The sequence below is a fragment of the Larus michahellis genome, chromosome 1, assembly GCF_964199755.1.
Source record: "Larus michahellis chromosome 1, bLarMic1.1, whole genome shotgun sequence".
Taxonomy (NCBI): Eukaryota; Metazoa; Chordata; class Aves; order Charadriiformes; family Laridae; genus Larus; species Larus michahellis.
Genome location: NC_133896.1, coordinates 9,969,757 through 9,983,532, shown reverse-complemented (window position 1 = coordinate 9,983,532; position 13,776 = coordinate 9,969,757).

The following is a 13,776-nucleotide window of genomic DNA, read 5'->3' as shown; positions in this document are numbered from 1 at the left end:
CTGACTTGCTGATGTATTACACCCCTCCAACTTAGCTTCACCCATCCATTTTCAGCTGCAAATAACTACCACACTGTGTCGTCTAGTGGGTTGCAGGTGACAGTAAAAGAATTCCCAGATTTAATGGCAGAGGAAAACAGAAATATGAAAACAGAAGGAAGATGTTAAAAACAAAAGAAAAAAGGAATTTAAACTATATAATTATTCAGCCAGTTATACACTGATGACATCCCTGCTTCCATGGCATCCATGTGCCTTGTTTCTATTATAATGCAGTCAACATGAAGCATGATTGTTAGTATTTCTTTCCCTCCCTGTGCTACAGCTATTTGTCCAAGAGATGGTAAGTTGCTATGCTATGAATTCCATTACATCCTACATTTGTTAGCAGATATTTTAGCTGAAGTGTACTGTGTAATTGACACAATTTTGTACTGGCCTAGGTCTGAATACCAATGAGATACAAAGAATTCCTTTTGTTTTATTTTCTAGTGGGCTGGGAAGATATGATGTATTACATATCTTCATTGTACCTGATCTCAGAACAAATGAACAAGCAAGTCTCTTAGCAGAATCATCTTTCAACGCCAAGAAAGATTATTTTTTTTTTTTAGCAATATCAGCTGCCATTTATTTCTAACACAATTAATCTGTGGTTTTCTCTTCATCGGTAAAACAGAACGAGATATTAAGCCTTCTTTTTTGTATAGTTCTCTTAGTAGAATTAAACAATAAAAAGCCATTATTTTTTTCATTCTGGCAAAAGAAGTGAGATAATATCAGTGCAAATCCACAACAAATGTATCTCTTTCAGTTCAGCTTAACATGCTGGGTTTTTTTTCCCCGTTTTCTTTAACTCTCTTACATTTCAGACATGAAGAAACTACTGCTAAATAAGTGATGAAGTTTAATAACGTATTGTTCCTGTTTCTCTTGGACTGAATTTGCAGTTTTAAATACACGATTCCCTGCTGTAATTCTTTATCTGTGCTTTTCTTAAACAGTGCTACACGCAAGTGACAATCCATCGCTCAAATCTAAAATGACTTGGCAAAAAATCTTTTAACAACAAAGGCAACCTTTCCAGGCAGCATTGTCTTAACTAGAAAACTTTTAATATTCTGAAACTGCTTTAATTGTAAAGCCAGGCTGCTGGAAGCGGATTTGGATTATAGAAATGAAACTGCAAGTTTTACACACTTTTGTTTAAACATTTTTCTATGACATCAGTCTTAAGACATTTTAGATCTATTGGATTATGAAGGTAAAGAGAATTTTAAAGGGATACATTATAGGCAGTGACATCAGTTGCAATGGACTTGATTCAAAACGAAATAAAGAATAGGTCTGTTGGAAGCCTATTTCCAAAGAGACCCATCTTGGTTTATAAAAGAAAATAAAAAGACTGGTACTTTCTATTGGTTTATGACAGAGGTATTACTAAATTATATGTGATAGAGATGAGACAACAGAACAAATACGTACTGCTTTAGACTTCCTCCTTGCAGTCTCACTCACAGTACAATTTATTTAGTTTTCTATACTGACATCTAGTAATGACTGAATAATGATAAAGATGTGTATTCAGGCAGACTGGCTCTTTCTGTTGGTTAGATGCTTCTGAAGGAATTTAATTACATAATTGCAAGCGTTTGGCAACAGAGATTATGTGGAACAATATTAAAACAAAGAATGGGAGAACAGGGTTCTTGATGTTACTTTGGTCTGTTATACTCATTTCCGTAACTTCCATACAATGATATTCACTTAGCTGGGCATGGCAGACTGGACTTTAATGCAACAAAACTGTATAGTCTACAGGGATCACAGCTAGAACTTATTCTTAATTACACTTCTCCAAAAGAAGAATGTGATTTCTTCGTATCAGTAATTTTTAACCTTTTCCAGTTTATAGTGCCATTTTCGATTTCCAGTTTGGAATGCAAAATTTCTTTCATGAATCCCTGAGGTGTCCATTCCCCAAAAGCCCAAGAATAAAAGGTTGAAATCAACTGGACTATACCGTAGTCAGTGTCGGAAAAAGCTTTTCTAGTGAAAGAAGTAAATTGTGTAGGGTATAAAGAAAATTTGTACACCAATAAAAATGTAAATATTTCTGCATTATTGCCTATTTAGAAGGAAAAGCACAAGAGTGTGTGTGCATGATTTATGGAGAAATAATTGAAATGAGGACAGAAGATGATCTCATTCAGTATCAAGAATTTGGCAACAGACTTGGACTGGCTCATGGTACTTTAATCTTCTGTCTATGTGTTACATTTTCAGACAAGCAATTTCTTACTTCCTCCCATGCTGCTTCTTATGTTACTTATAAAGATAGTCAAGACTATGTAATTTTTCCCTTTTCAAATTTAAAACTCCGACTTCCATGCTTATTAAAACATGTCATTCTTAAAGTTTTTCCTCCTGTCTTCTGTTTTTTTTTGTTTCAGACGATACATTCTTTAGGCCAGGCACCATGTGGTTGTATGGCTGCCTTTGCATCCGTGTGTTTTTAAAACATCTGGGACACTGATATCCCACCTATATTATATTCAGAGTGATAACACTGTAAAGATAAAATGGAAAACGCATAAACAAAATTGATAAAAGCATTTAAAAGATTCTGTATAGTTTGAGCAGGCAGAAAAATGCAGTTTGGTAATAATTATTTCTTTTACAACTTTGCTATTCCATGATACTGTGCTGCAGTCTGGGTGAACAAGCACACGCATTATTTGATCAGCAAAACAGGAGAAAAACTTTCATTATAATTTTTAAGAATAGATTGCTGAAAATATAGGACTATAGTTTCCAGGGCAATCTGATGCTCTGTTCTTCAGCTCTTTAAATACCTGACAAAACACCAAAGCACAGAGATTTGGGATTAAGGGCTGAAAACTTCAACATTAACATACAATTAGCAATAAATGTTCAGGTGGGTTCTTTTTCCCACCTTACCCCATCATTGTTTACTGAAGGAATCATGTCATGTTTTCACAGGCTTAAGAGTTTGTATGTAAGTAAGCGATGCATATACAACAAGCCCTGAACTACAGCACATTGAATATCACATCTAAAATGTAGAAAATTCTGTATTTCCACTAACATCAACCCAAAAGTTTGTACCCAGCCCTCTGCAGAGTCAGCTCCATCTTTTCATTAGCAGCCTTGTTTCTCCTTCAGAAACCCAAGTCACTGAACCAAGAATGATAAACATTGATGCTATCCCAATAAATACTGTATTACTTTCTTAAGGGTGACTGATAGCGTATTATTAACAGCTTTATTACCAGGGCAAAGTTCCATGGGTAACAGCAGTGAACTGTCAAAAATACTCATAAAGAAATAACAATGAGCTTACATTTTTAAAGTGCTTTTCATCCCAAAGGAGGCAGGAGTACTTTCCAAAGTTGATACAAAAGGAACACAGCAACATCTGTTACTGAATACCACTGACTCTGAGAGGAGGACAAAAAAACATTGTAAGGCTGTGCAATGTGCTCCACAATCTTTGCTGACTGAAAACAAATTGCAAATAGTTTTTCTAATGAAGAAAACTTTAAGAAAACTCTTCAGCAGCGATAAAAAACTATGACAATATCGGTTCAGTATTAGTCCAAAAACCTGCCATCTCCTACTCATATCATGCACCTAAATACTGAAGTTTTTTTTTAAAATATGAATCCTTAGAAAATCAGCAGGTCAATCTCTACAAATAGGACTGGATGTGGGCACAGATACTGAAATGTAGAAAACATCCAGGGAAAATCCAAACCACTTGAGGTCTACAAGAGAAAACAAAGCGAAAAAAAAAAAACAGAATAGCCGACTATATGTTCCGAAGGTCATGGTTATACAGCTGCGTTAGTACTACATGGATACATAAATACATATCTTCTATGCAGATACATAATCAGTTCATCGTTAGGCAACTGAGAGGTATAACATGAAAGCAATGAAAGCAATTAAAAGGAAGGATTTTTGTTGGAGCATTCTAGACTAGAATATGTAATTGTAGGGATATGACCATTTCTTTCTGAAGTGAATATTTCAACTTATTATAAAAGCTTTTTTTTTTTTCATTTTTCGTGGCTGATGTGGTGAAGACCACTGTCTTCCATGCAGAAGCTCTGGAGTTACTTTCTCGGGAAGCACAATCCTGAATACTGGAAAAGTGAGTCTCATATGTAGCTCTGGAGTGATATCAAGAAGTCCCCTGGATGGTGCTGATACGCAGCACCTACAGATTCCTAAATACAGTGTTTCCTAATTTTTAAAGTGCTTTGTGTATGTATATGGGACTGCATATGTATATATGCTCAAACATGCACACAAATGCGCATACACCCACTATGCACACACTTATTTAAAATTCTAGATGTACTTTTAGTACCATTTTTCACATTCATGCTGCTTGTCATGCAAGGATTTTGGAGCACTTTCCAGACATTATCCAATAACCTCATAACATGGGGTAGGTAAGGGATATTACTGAGCTTGAATGTTTGTCCACTGACCTAGTGGGAATTCTTCTGGTGTTTCTGACAAAATTCTGTCAACCTCTGGCAGGCAGGTGAAAGCATAGCAAGAGAAACATGGAAACAAAAACAGCCCTGCTTCATGCCTTCTTGCTGAAGCAGGATCACACCAGCTGAGGCCACAAGTGGAAAAGGCATTTGAATGCCAAGCACATAAAAGTCCCACAAAGGCAAACATCGTAATTAGCAATGGATGGGAAAGCCAGCGTGAGGTGAAGTGGTCAGTTTGATCTTCAGAGTTGTCATTCAAGAGTGTGACACTGAGATTACACAATGTCATGCAGGTAATGCAAATGTTAAACAAATCACCCACCTTAAAATTTCTTAAACTCCTAGTTACAGCTTTAAGATCAGACGTGTTTTTGATATTTATAATGTTTTTCTTTGTTAGATTCCCTAATGAATATAACAGTCTTTACCTTAGCAGGAAATCTGGACTGACCATTTGAGGCCTGTTTTCTTTATATCTTGTGGCTCACAGGTTTGCTTTTGGACACCTAATAAATCATTCACTAACATCTAAGAATCTGACAATTCCTCTTCCTTATAAACTCACTTCTAAATCAAGGACCACAAAATAGGTAAGAAACTTGCAGTATTTCTATTTTTCTGATCTAAAGTGCCTCTTTGGTGGATTTAGGGCTCTTTTTCGTCAGGTGTTCTTCAGCCTTGGGTTCAAATTTTACCTTTATTTCTACTGCAAATGGCATTGCAATTAGTATTTCCAAGCCTTTCTTCCTATGTGCCGTGGGCTATCATGGATTTCACCCTATGCTCCTCTACGAGTCAGACAATGATGGCAGATTTTTTGGACTGCAGAAAAACTCCTAATCATTGTCAAACCTTGTTATACCTAATTAGTGAAAGCACACCTTGCATTTATTTGGTTGGAAGGCAAGACAGAGATAATTGCAGATTACAGCCAAATGCAAACTCTGTGAGGCCTTTATTCCCTTATGGATTACTTGGAGGAACATTTAGACCCTATACGTTAGATTTCTTTAAGGCATCTAACACCTGAATGGACCATGTCCTTTCAGCTTGTGTGAGAAAGAAAAGTGAAGGAATGTAGACCCAAACCTGTTAATGATATTCATTTTATTCATAGCTATGTACATATGTCATGATCTCACTGAAGACAATGCAGTTATTCTGTGCATTGGTGTAATGAAAGCAGAGTGTGACCCAAAAAGCCTACACATATCTTAAAAAGCTTTGGAAATTTAACTCATAAATAAATTACAGCAAATCAAACTGGCATTCCCTTCCCCAGTAAAATATTCATGTTTGACTTTCATGGAATTCCTCCCAGACTAAGGTAATAGAGGCTGTTCAGCTGATTTCCCCTCTCAATAATACATTTTGAGGGCCCTACACTACCAGTCCTCAAGGGAAAAGAGTTGCTTACATACTATATTTGCTGGAATCAGGACTGCCTTCTGAATGATTGGTGAATATAGAAAGCAGACTAAATTTTCTCTTAATCTTCCATGGTTTCACCAGATCACATCGAAGACAACCCTGAAGATTTTGCACAATTTTCCTTTAAAACTATCATTAAACTGAATAAATTCATAGGTATATCTTTATGAAGATATAAATAGTACATAAAAAAGGAACAGAGGAAGCCGAAAATGAAAATGTGTGTGTGCTTGTCTGTGTAAAGACTTTGTGCCTTTCTTAGAATAGTAAGGATATTTTATTTTATTATTAACTGTTGTGTTTAAAGTCATGCTAAGAATTCATTTTGATTTTATATTAGCTGAAATTTCTTTCTTATTGAAATAATCAAACCCCAAAATTATCTCATGCTTGTTAACCAATAGAATTATAAGGGAAACTGTGACCTACTGATATGCTCCTGTTTGGCTGGACTTTGAAGGAAAAATAGTCATTAATGGGCTGTGCAGACTGATGCTGGTGAAACGGGGATTTTACTGACAATTTCATTGATAAAATCATCACAAAAGAGTGCCTGGTGATCTGTCATTAACAATCAATCACACAAAACCCCACACCCCAAGGAACAGACGTCTACTCTGTGATCAAAGGGACATAAAGATTAAGAAATAAATGGGAGGGAAACAATGTAACAAAGGTAGTCCATTGTCCCCGCTAATGACATGTAAATCACTTAGCTGCGATTGCTTTTAGTAAATGCAGTTTTAATAGATTCCAAAGGAATGGATGAGGATTTAGTACATAGGATTATGTAGGGTCAGAGAGTCTGAATATTAAAAGGGCTATGAGGCAGCAACTCTCCGCTACTACACATTAACGAGGGGCTAGTAGAGTTGATTGGGCTAGTTTTCTTCCTACTTCTGAGAGCTACAACAATCTCTGGAATTTTGTCTTTTTGAGGAATGCGAAAGTGGAAAACTTGTATGGAAATGAAAACTCGTCTTCAGAGAACATTGCCGAATTTGTGTCATTTGTTTCTCCTTTTTTGAATCTTCTTTGCCTTCACAGCACGAGAAGCTTTTATCCCTTTACAGCGGGTTACAACAGGCTACGGAGATGGTGCACCTGTCTGAAAAGTGCATCGCGATGCGCTTAGTTCCTCCCACGAGGTGGAGCAGCGGAGCTTAATCTCTTGACACTGTGTACCTCTACCCAAAGAAAATAATGCTTCCTGCAGGTGCGGTGGTTGACAGTCACCTTGCATAGGTAGTCCACTGTGACATGTATCTCACACCTAATCAACTGAACTAAAATTGCACATTTTGAATGTCTCCAAACTGAGTAATCTTTTATATAGTCTAATAAATTTGGACAGGTGCTAAGAATGATACAATCTACCAGCAGACTAGCGTTCACGAGAGGAAAAAAAAAAACATGACTCTGGACATACAAAATGACCATGAAGAGCTCTTATGAAATTTTAAGTGATGAAGTCAGCAAGGTCGGTGTCAGAGCAAGGAAGGGAAATGAGACGGAAGGCAAACTTATTCCTCCTCTGCCTTACAGCTTCCAGGTCAGTGTTTAGATAAACTCTGATTAAGCTCCAGTTCAGGCCTGATAAAACATCTCTGAAGTCAACAAAAATCAAACCTTAGACCAGCTGTTGAGAAGCAGAGGAATGCTGGAGACATGGGTAACATAAAACACGTGAAGTATCCGAAAATCCAAAACTCTGGTGGACACGGCTTTCTGGTGTCCTCAGTACACTGCCTCACACAGGAAACAAATATACTGTACTGATGGCATGAAGAGTCCTATTGAAGTAGCTGGACAAGTTTAGTTCTTCCCAGGTTAAAGAGGAGCCAAGGCAATTCATACTAAACCTGGTTTCCCCAGAGCCAGCTGCAAATCCTGCAGGATATTAGTCTGTTGGATGCTTGAATATATTGTACCAACATCTATTTTCAGCTCCAATGCTGATGTTATTTGGAGAAGTGAATCTCAATCAAGCTGCAGTCTCATTCAGGAAAACATAGAGGCAAAAAAGAACAAATGGGGAGGACAGGTTTATAGAAAAGAGGAAAGTATAAGTTAAAACAACTAGCTGTTTTAATTAAAGGTTGGAGAAAAAATAGGGGGTAGGAAGACCTATATTTTAGGGTGACATTTCAATATTTCATTATGCCTCCGTCTTACAGTCTGATTTCTTTTCATACTTACATCAAAACAAATAATGAGGTCCTTACTTCTCACATCTTTAGATTTTTGTTTGGTTCAACTTTTTTGCTTAAGAAACCCTGTATAACAATATCACCTAAACCAACTAATAGTTATATAATTGACAGTATAACAAGAGGGAGAGTTAAATGCCTTCATGTCTCACCTGTGTCTCACCTGTGTCAAGAACCAGCTAATGAGCTATGTACATGTATTCTATTCAGGGTTTTGTATCCACTGTTTGTTAAGGTACATAAAGATGCAAACATGAAGTCCATCCTGAGGTATATTCCATGTGCTAATATGAAAACTAATCCCCAAAGAAGGAAGGAGGAAAGAAAAGAGTTTTGTCCCTTGCTAAATCACAAAGGTATTGATAAAGCAGTCAAGTACAATAGTGCTTGATCTAACAAAACAAGACCTTCAACTCTAAGGATGCAAAACAATGATTTTTTTTTATTTTTTTTTTTTTTAATTAAGAAACTTAGGAAGTCTTTCTAATGGTTTATGAGGAAGTCTCTCTAATGGTTTATGAGGAAATTGAAAGCTCTTACAGAAGAAAGGGTAAATCTTTCTGGGCCTCCTAGAAGACTTCAAAGGAGAGAGTCTGTGAGAGTTAATGTTCTGCAAGAAGAGGTGCACTCCGATGAATTCTCTTCCATGGAGAAATTATCTCCAAAAGTTGTAGAGTGAGGTATATGATATGTATAAGGAATGAAACGTTGGCAACCACCTAGTCATGAAAAGAGAGCAAATCAGCTTGATAAAGGAGAGAGAAAGACAGAAAAGCATTATGATTTGAACTTAATATAAGATTAAAGTAATTTGAGCATACTTTTTCTTGCAGTCCTTCACATCTATCATTTCCACCTTTGTCTTTTTGTAATTGTATTATCTATTTTGGCTCTTATGAGAAAATTCTTCTAGTCACACTTTCCTTTAATCCAGTTGAATTAAGTGTGAATTAAGTGGCCGGATAACAATAAAGTGTTCATTCCTCGTTCAAGTTATGAAAAATCTACGAAATGGGGTGTACTAGCAAGTACACCATCTTCCAGCACATCCTTCAGGGTAACTAGAGAGTGATGGACTGCATTTCCTTCACAGACTCCACTTCAGCTGCCCAGGTCAAATGAGGAACTATCCTTAAAAAACTCAAGGCAAAAATATATTCCAGAGACCGACAGTGACTCAGAAAGGCGTCTGGCAAGAAATGAAACATTGGGTTTGCAAGCTTAAGCCTCAGCAATCTACAGGCAGTATGCTTGTTTCTTCAGTAAATAGGTAATTGTTTCTTCCTCCTTTTTGCTTTTGGGAAATTTTTTGTTTGGTTGGTTGTTAGTTGGTTTTTAAAATTTGATTACTAGCATGACAGCCAAGGGAGACCTGGGACTGCATTATGATGCAAACACTATGTTGTGTTTGCACAGCCCTTAGGAAAAAAAATGTCTTTATTTCAAATTTGTCCTGATTTAGTCTGCTTTCACCTTTTTCATTAGGAATTATTTTGTAGAAGCACTGTGGTAACTAAACAGTACTTTTGCCTAACAGAAATTAAAGTAATGGTGCAGGAGTATAATTTTAATGTATGCCCTGGGAGTGAAAGTCCACCAAGAAAGCTACAGTTAATTTAACAGAGCTCATAATATACACTCATTTCTTAGCCATGGGGACTTGACTTTAAACTGTCTGAAGGTCAAGCATACAGCGACTGCTACGGAATCCTTCAAGAACGTGAGCCACATCACACATCTGCCACTCCTCGCTTAGAACAATTCAGCACAGTTAGGAGCCTCCCTCTAAAAAGAAGCTGAAGATAAAGTAAACACAGCAAATGAATTACCCTTCTCCCTCTGGAGAGGTCAGGTTCGAGGTTCACTGCTGATGCAAGATGGTGAAGCTTGCACCAGTGCCCACCTGCTAGGGATTAAACAGAGAGCTACAGTCTCCAGTGCAATCAATGCCTAGTCTTTAATGGGCTCTAAATTCATCACCGGAAGCTGTGACAAGCCCATAATCCATTCATTAATGTGTGTTAATATGTGCCCTGTGGAGCTGTCCTAACTTAAAAACAAAAGGCAAGGCGTTCACATGTGTTATTTGGAGCAGGATGGAACAGGGAACCCTTAGCGCCATGGAGAGAGAAACGATTGCAAAAAGGGTTTTATTGCACGTCTCCCAGCAGGATATTTAGAAAATAAAGATCCAACACATGCTGCAGCAATAAAGCAATTGCTTCTTGGCCAGATCCAGACAGTGCTTTGCATTTGTTCCCTTGACTTCTTTCAAATGGATAAACACTTTTTCCTGTGTGCATCAAGCAGGTGTGCATGAGTTCAAAGGGGTTACAAAGAACAAGGTCTGATCCTCTGTACTTCTGGTTTGGGGAAAGCCAAGGTGTGAAGAAGGTAAGCAGACAGAAAGTGAAATGCTAAGACTTTACCCTTGTTTCATTTCAGCCTCACAAATCGAGAAAATTGACCCAGCTCTGTCCACGCACAAGGTTCGCAGGTGTCTCATTCCACAAGAAACACAAAAATGATGATGACGTTACCTAAAACCCCTTCACCACTATGTGTGGTCCCTACTTATTGCTGGCAGCTTGGATTAGAGACACAGCTGAATGCTAATTAAAATGACTAAAAGTATGAAGACCCTGAAAGAAGCCTGCTTAGGCATAGACATACAGGCAAAAATTGAGGAAAATGACAGATGGACACCAGGAGCAGCTCTAATCCAAATGCTGGTTTTCTCTAGATTTGGGAAATTTATACATTTGTTATTATGGTTTAGTATTGTTCTTATGGTTTGTTTATGGTTTAATTAAACTCAACATTTATTTGTGTCACCAAGTGAAAAATTAGCACATACTTATAGGTAATTAAGTTTAATTAAATTGTAAAGAATTTGCTGTTTGTCCATATAATGGTGACAGCATTCCTGACATTATTTGAAGGAAGCCTGAAGAACTTGTTAAAATTAGTTTCACTACAGATAATGGAAGATGAAGTTCAATAGGTACTTCTACTGAAAGCTAATGAATCTTACAATATTTGGATCATTTACATCATCTTTTACCAGTTTTGAATATCATCTTTCAAAATAAAACATCTCTTTTCATTACATTTTCCCTAGTCTTTAATAAGATTAGCCATCAGACAACATTGAGAGAAACAGATTAAGAAGTCCTTGGAAGCATTATGAAAGTCTTTTTTTTTTTTTTTTTAAATAAAAGGAACGGTGCAGCTGAAAATGTCATTATTCTTTTAGTTTCTTACCTTATAACCAAACTTTAATTTATTTCAGGCTTTGGCCTTCTACGTTGTAGACGTAGAACTTCTACAGAATTTCATGGAAAAATACTTTTGAAAGCCTAAAAAATCATGTTGATGGTTGTCCATAATGTTCAGCTTTTCAAAACTCAGGCTTCTCTCAGGGGCCAGAATCGTTTTATTTCTATTTTCCTTATGATTAGGCTGGTTGAAACAATTTCTCAGGATCAAAAATATCATCAAAATGAAAGAAACAGTTGACCGTGATTCTGAAGAAGATTTAAACTAGGAATTACTGAATAAAAGACTTCCAGGAGGTGATTCAGGAGATAAATTAATGGAATCATATTCTGCCTCTCTGTCAACACTAACTGTAGAGGAAACCTAGAACAATTAGTATCCTAGGCTAGATTTTCCTATGTATGCATAACAGCATACAGAATGACTTTGGGAGGAGAAACCTTGTAGGCCAGGCAATGGCAGAGAAGACGCTTCTTCATTTTCACTGTGTCCACCTATGCATTTGGATGCTCTGTAATAATGAGCAATACATCGCTTGCTTTCTCCCAAGTAAAGTGAAAAGTTCAGATACTGTTATCTAAATCAGCATTGTAATAGACAGTAGAGTCTTGAAAACTGTTCTGTGGCAGTGACCAGCAGGACTGGTGCCAATCACAGTACATTACTGTAATACTGCCTTTTGTATTGCACCCCCTAATTGAACCTTAACAAGTTAAATTCTTGCTTTGCTTCCCCTCTTTTTGATATCTCTATATCAAATTAACTGTAAAGAGTAGCTGTGATGTAGACGTCTATCAAGCACCCACTGTGGTGAAGACAGATGCAAAGAAACCATTTATCTTCCCTGCAATCCTGTGCTTTTTGACTGGTTTCTCTGTACTCTGGAGGACCAGCAGACCCACTGGCTTGCTCTGTGATACTTCTGATCTGTCAGGATAATTTAAAAGAGGATTTCTTTGTCTTTATGCCTCCAATCTTTTTTCTTAATCTTCTTTTATCTCTTACCTTTTAAACCTCACGTTCCTTTATGTTAGCACCATTTGTCCTGACTTTCTACTATTTAAACTGGGCTATGTAACCTCTCATTCTTGCCCACATAATTTATCTTTTTTATCCCGTTTGCTTCATTTCAATGCATTCACATGTATTTGTTTTGAGAAATGTAAGGATCGCATCTGTTCTCTAAGCAACTTCCATGATGATTCTTTGGATTTTCATTTCCTGAATTTTTCCTTTTAAATTTAATTTACTTTTAAAAAACATCCTCTACTTGAATTTTGGTATCATCAGCCTGATACTTCATTTCATGCCACCAAATCAGATTTGATTACAGATATGGTCACCGTTTTGAACAAACCAAACCAGTTTATAGTATATTGAACAAAACTTTGTATCCTGTGCAAGTATAAGTCCAGACTAGTTTTTTCCTTACATTCACAGTACACTGTTCAACTGAAACCATAGTCTATCATTCTAGCCATATTCTGTTACTACTTTTCAATTAGTCAAAACACGGTTCATGCCTATGAGTGATAAATTTGGAATATAAAGAGGACCAAACTTCAGACAAATCATAAAGTGTAACAATCTAAGCCTTATCTCCCCTCTTACCCTGTTACCAGCAAGTGAGGTAACGTCTAGGACGGGCCCCAGTTATTTAATGCTTTGATGACCAAAGTCAATGCCCAAAAAGAAATCCTTGTAGGAGCATCCAGGTTACGGTTGGATACTGTAGTTACTATATTGTTTCTGCAAACTTATCTATTATAATACAAAGGACTGAAACTGAAAGCAACATGCCTTTTCTTGTTTCAAAACAAACAACAGATTACAAGTCTATTTTCAAGGTAAGGTGAAAACTTCAATAAATCAAGTGTTAACATATTTAACAAATCCAAACAGTAATCTAAAATACTTCTCTTCCTTTCTTAAAAGTAACAGCTACACCTGAGCACCCTTGTGTAGCTGTATCCTCTGTATCACCACTGCTGGAGGACTCCAGAGGGTCTCTTCACCAAGGGCACCAGTGGATGCACACTGAGAAGAAGAAATATATTTAAAAAAAAAAATGAACCCTGATGTTCGTACTATTTTGTCTCTTTATTCTCAGATTCACACATATACTTAATGGGTTTTACATCCTCTTTGAGAAAACAATCAGTGAACGGTGATTTTAAATGATTTAAATATCCAAGGATATAGTCAGCAGGCATGGTAGCAATGAAACAGATCACTCTTACCACGAATTTGCTCATTCTTTCTTTTTTATTTTTTTTTTAAATTTTATTTAATCTAACAGTTTACATCTTTAAACAGAATAAGTA